Raw genomic sequence first — 6,356 nt, 5'->3', positions numbered from 1 at the left:
AACAAAAGAGTGTAAAACAACAAAAATAAACCATTATAAAATTCCCTTGTGGATGATGATGATGAGGAAAGATTCCCCTCTTGAGCCCTGGATCTCTCCTTGGCAAGAATTGATGTCTCCGAAGGTCTCCGGCATGATTGAGGTGAAGGATCTTCCGAATGACAATTCTCCTCGAGTTCCATGTCCAAGGACCTAAGAAATCATCTTCAAATCACGTTAATGAAAAAAACTTTCTCCTCCTTCTTCGGTGGCTCAAACCTCCCTATTTCAGCCCTAAGTTGCCTTTTTATACCCCCAGATTTAAACTGGTCAAGAGAAGCCAGTAGGGAGCTCAAGTTAGCTAAATTCGGGGTCAAACCTGTGTTTTGCGGCCCACAAGGGGGTTGATTGGCACTTGCCTAAGATTTTCCAATTTTTCCTTTGCAATTTCATTACGGGCAATGAAGGTTTCTTGCGGAGTTATAGTAACTGCTACAGTAGAATGCTACAATACTGCACCTCCAAATTTTCTTCTTTCTTCACCCAAATCATGTTCTCGAGTTCTCCTTGGCTTCTTCATGCCCTATAAAGCAAATAATACACAATTAAGCACAAAATGAGCATTGATTCTATTATATTACATGTTGTTTACAAAAGTATATAAGAATATAAGTGCATTTAGGTACTTATCAGGACGATTGTCTACCACTAAATTGAACCTCAACATGAGTTGGCAGTCTTCAAAATATTTTTCATTTATTCAGGAGAGTCTCAAGAAGTAATGGAAAAACACTCAAAAAGAGGGTTCTCTACCATTACATTTGACGTCAACATGAGTTGGTGGACTGCAAACAATTTCCACTTAAGATCTGTTCAAGCTTTATTCTACATGTAAGAAATCGTGGCGTATTTTTATAGTCTGGTGCGCTTTTCCAAATAAAAACAAGAAAATGTATGTTTACATGGGTATAAAGGAAGGAACTTCATGATCTACATGTGAATAAGAGACAGTTCATGCTAATAGATTATATTTATCACAAAATATAAGCCTTTATGAATGCACCCATGACTTTTGTGAGGGCAATGATTAATCCATACCCTTTTTATTTTTATTCTTCAGTCTATCACAGAGATCCACTCCACCCTCAGTTATCCTTTTTCCTTTTATTTGTTTTCTTCTCCTTCTCCGTCAATCTTTTTTTTCCTCTCTTCTCGGCTTCCTCCATTATTCTTCATCGTCGTCGCCCTTTGTTTTTCTTTTTGCTCTCACTCGATTTCATTCAGATCTCTTTTTTTTTTGGTATTTTTGTTTCCCCAGCTTCGATTTGATTTTTATTTGTTTGCGTAATCCAGGATTTTTTTGTTTTGAATGTTTTTAACATTTTTCTTTTTAGCGAACTTCAAAAATGATAAATTTTTCTTTCTGTCAACATTATCTCTCTATTTTTTTATTTTCTTTCTATTTTTTTATGTTTTTTTATCATTATCCAATTTTATTTTTCTTTTTAAATTTTGAATATTTTGATCATTATCCCTTTGTTATTATTTATTTATTTGCATTTTTTTATCCTCACTTTTTTGGATTTATTTATTTGTTTGTTAAATATAATATTTTTATTTTCTACTTTTATCCTTTTCTTTTTTTTTCATTTTCCACACTCAAAATAGGATTCAAATTTTATGCCATATATATATATATATATATATATATATATATATATATATATATATATATATATATATTAACTTATAAATCTCTCTCTCCTATCTTATTCCTATTTGTAACAAAATCATTTTACTTTAGGAGTTTAGACTTATCCCAGATAAGAAAAACCTATATAAACATTGACATTTATTTATTATTTTTAAATAAATTTAAAATATTATTTGTTAAAAGTCAAGCAATATCGATGAAATAAAGAGAAAATGTGTTATAAAGAATATGTTTAGGAAATAAATTCTCAATAATAAAATTTAAATAGCATAGGAATAAAATTCCTTAATAGAAAAAAGAAATTGGGAAGATATTATTACATTTTAGAAATTATCTTGAAAAGAGGACATCCTAAGAGAATCATATATGTTGAGGGTAAAGAGGAAGAAAACCACATTTTCGAGGTTAGACTTATATATGTGGAAATAGTGACAAACATCCCCTTGTTTGGTTTGGAGATTTTGGAGGGGTAAGATGGAGTTAGGAGAGATGAAGTGTGTTTGGTTAGAGGAGTAAGGCGGAGGAGTTTGGAGGGGGGTTTTTCACCCCTCCAAACCCTCACATTCCACACCTCCAAATTTGGGTTTTTTTGGAGGGGTGGGACTATTCAAATTTTTTTTTTAATCTTTAAACCTTTATGAAAAGACAAAATTTTCTTAATATCCTTTTAAAACCTAATTTTATCTTTAATTTTATTTTTTTCTCTTATTTTTTTAATGTGTCAATTGAAGACTAATAATAATATAATTGTTTAACAATAATAATATAAAAAGTATAAAAAATATATAAAAAAAATGAGTAATTACAATATTAGTTTAATAATAATAATATTATTACTAATATTAATATTAATATTAACAAAGTTTTTACAAAATAATCTTATATATGTATAATAATAATTATTTGATCAAATTTTATATAAAAAGACAAATTGAAAAATGCACATTACATCTCTCCTCATTCCTCCTTACTCCTAACCAAATAGAAAGAAATAGATTACCCCGCCACACTCCTCCATTGAACCAAACATAAAATTTTTTCAAACCCTCCATTCTCCTCTCCTCCATATTCCTAGTCACTTCCCCCTTCACCTTCCCCCTCTGAACCAACAAGTAAAGGTAAGCTATCTCTTTAGTCACTGAACTATTTGTAAATTTCTATTTGGTCATCCAACAATAGAAAATTTCAATTGGCTCCTAATGTTTTTATTTCTTTCCAATCGGGTTATCGGGACAGACAATGTTAGCCTATGACTAATGTGGATCACCATGTCATTGCCCACATATCACCATTTGTTGACGTAATAAGCAACATAATTCACCTCTTACACTTGGCATGTCACATCATCAAATAACTTACCAAGTCTTTTGTTTACCCTTCTTTTTTCCCTTCTTACTATGAGCTCTTCCAAAGGTTCATCTGTGAGAAACCCTAATTTTTTTGGGGTCGATTAGAGAAGTGCCCAACCACTGAAATTGTGACCAGAACGATGGCATAGTGGATGAACAGTAGCTACAATGGTGCCCAATTTCATTAGGTAATGTATTTAGTTTCATATATTTGCACTTGTACAGTATTAGAAAACAATCCTAGTAATCCCATTTTCTTCCTCCTCTATAGCATATAACTAACATCAACTAACATTATTAAACACACACACACACACATAGAGATATATATATATATATATAAATGATAAATGGCTGAGAATGGTCTGTATAAAAAAAATCCCTCAAAAAAAAGTTCATTTGATTATAGTTAGATGAATTACATTCTTAGATTCTTTAATAGCATATTCATGCTTGTAGAATAAGAGTTGTGATCCCACGGACTCGATTCTGAGGGAATAATAGTGGAACAGAGATTTGGCCTTACAACAACCAGAGTTTTTTTTAACAACTATGTTTTTTTACATTAAATATTAAAATTTATATTATAACACTATTAACACTACAAGAAATACAAGAAAAGGCAACGGATTTTTCCGTCGCTAAAACCTACATTTCCGTTGCTATAAATATTTAGCAACGGAATTAGCAACGAAATCATTCCGACGGCTATTCTCAAGTCGCTATTCAAATTCCGTCGATATTATAAAATTCCGTCGTTATTTCTTATGTTGTGCCGACGGACACTTCCGTTGCCAACATAAGAAGTCCGTCGTTAATATAATAATAAAATATTCATTTTTTGATGGTTCACAAAATTCCGTTGCTATATTTCCGTTGCTATGTTTGTATAGCAACGGACTATTCTGTTATCATTATTGTTATAGCAACGGAAAGTTTTATTTTACTAGCAATATTTTTCTTATTTTAGCAATGGTATGTCCGTCGCTATTATCTTATTTGTAATGAAAGTTCCGTTGCTGTCTTCATTACCTACAAAATCCATAATATTTCTGTTGCTATTTTTCTTATAGCAACAAAATTTTGGTTGCTAGTTTCCTATTAGCAACAGATATTCTTTTTTTTCCGTTGCTATATTTCTTGTTGCAATTGAATTTCCTTTTTTTCGTTGCTATTTTCTAATAGCAACAAAATTTCGGTTGTTGTTCTCCTATTAGCAACGGATTTTTTTTTTTTAGTTGTTATTTTCCTTATAGCAACAGAATTTCAGTTGTTGTTTTCCTATTATCATTTGTCATTAGCAACAGAATATTCGTCGCTATTTTTTGTTATTGATTATCATAGCTATTAGCTATAGAATTTATTCTCACACAACCTACACAATTTATTACACAAATGAAAAAAATTGTCCATACAAATACACAAAATATAAATTATCCATACAAAAGATTTAAAATAAATTATCTCATTAAATATCCAAAACCCATCATTTCATTCATACTAAAAAAATACAAATAATCCATACAAATGATCCAACAATCCTTCTGTGATCTACTCTCTCAGCACTTCCTCCAAGTGAGACAGAGCTAAAAATACGACAAGTTGCAAATGTTAAATGTGCTATTGATAATGTTTGACTGAGTTCAAATAGAGCAAAGACCTTACTGTTATGTTGGAAAATCCGAACTACTGCACTTGATCCTCGAGAACCATTGACAATGGAGTTATGATTCAAAGAATCACTGATTATCAACCCTCCCTGTGAATAATCAAGATAAGCAAACATTTTGCATTTCTTACATTTTTAACTCTGATCTAGTAAAATCAGACAACCTTGCTAATCAGAGCAGGAATAATAGTGGAGTTTGTTGCATAACCCATGCCAAAAAAAAATGGTTTCTGGCTTTCCAACAAATCGAGCAACTAACTCCAATTCAGTATGCAGCTTTGTAGTTCCTGCAATAGAACTCCTCAAAATTAGCTATGTTGTAAAATTGCTAAACATGTATTCTCAAACATAAACTACAGGAATATGGATTTTTACCCGCATCGGCACGAACGCTATAGGTACTGGTTGAATACTTCTTCAAAGACTCGATAACTCGAGGAGTGCAGTATTTGTCTGCATCAATAAAGCCAAGGTAGTTGTATGATCCTAGATTGAGACATCTAGTAGTATTTGTGCTATGTCTGCATCGTAGCAATTCACAAGTACATAATTATTATGCGAACATGATGTTAACACAAGAAAAGTGAAATGTGATATACTCACTGCAATGTCTTGTTATTTTCATTCAAAAAACCTTCGAAAACATCAAACCAAGCATCTAGTGCACTTGCAATCGGATGACCAAAACAACCCTGGCAAGAAGGGAAAAGAAACCAAGGATTAAAATACTTCAAATCAAATTGAATTGAATATTTTTCTTAATGGCACATCTTTAAAAAAGAGAGATTTACCATACTTCTGCCTAATAATTCAAGGAACATCTTTAAAAATAAAATTTATAACCATAGTTTATTTATTATTCAGATTCTTTTCTAAGACATTGGAAAATGCAACTAAATCAACTAGCAGTTTATGCATGAATCACAAATCATGATTTAAAGGATTAACTGCAGTGTTTGTCCCTAAATCAAAGCATCTTTGGTCATTTTGGTTGTTGAACTCAAAAATCAAAAGAATGTAAAATGTGGATTAGAATGAGAAACTTTCTATTGATTCAATGTCAAAGATTATATCTAAGCACTTAGTTCAGGGTCTAAACGGTTTTTTGGTATTTAAGTAATGAAGCAATGTTGGACATAACCCATCTTCAAACACATCTCTCCTTTTCACAATGCAAATTTCCCATGCAGATATCACGATTAATTAGGTCTCAACACAAACTTTTCTCCGCAGCCTATGCATCACAAATTATTCACATATATAGCTCTTTGCACATAACCAATTTGTGAGAGTTTAGTGCTTCTTCTTTTCTTAATTATCATGGATTTTAAATCACTAGAAAACATACAACTAATTAATCATGTAAATCTATAAACTAATTAATCTAAGACAATGCATTAATAAACAAAAACCAGAAGAGGAGAATTGGGATTTGATTATACATCAGTAAACTACTCAACCATCAAGATATTTATATATGGGATCTTTTCTAAAATCAATAAATCCCAAATAACAAACCCTATTTCAAAACAACACAATCAATGGCAAAAATAAAAATGTAATCAAAAGAAAACAAAGCCCATAAAAGAGAACAACTAAGTTTCAACACATATGAATATTATAACATTAATGTGAGCTCAGATAG

At 31.1% G+C, this 6,356-nt stretch overlaps 1 pseudogene; it reads right to left on the bottom strand.

Annotated features, from left to right (window-relative positions):
* Window positions 1–4,421: 4,421 nt before the first annotated feature.
* Window positions 4,422–5,237, bottom strand: LOC120254351 (annotated as a pseudogene).
* Window positions 5,238–6,356: the final 1,119 nt, after the last annotated feature.

The sequence above is a fragment of the Dioscorea cayenensis genome, unplaced genomic scaffold, assembly GCF_009730915.1.
Source record: "Dioscorea cayenensis subsp. rotundata cultivar TDr96_F1 unplaced genomic scaffold, TDr96_F1_v2_PseudoChromosome.rev07_lg8_w22 25.fasta BLBR01000425.1, whole genome shotgun sequence".
NCBI classification, from domain to species: domain Eukaryota; kingdom Viridiplantae; phylum Streptophyta; class Magnoliopsida; order Dioscoreales; family Dioscoreaceae; genus Dioscorea; species Dioscorea cayenensis.
This window is presented reverse-complemented; position numbering and strand designations above follow the sequence as displayed.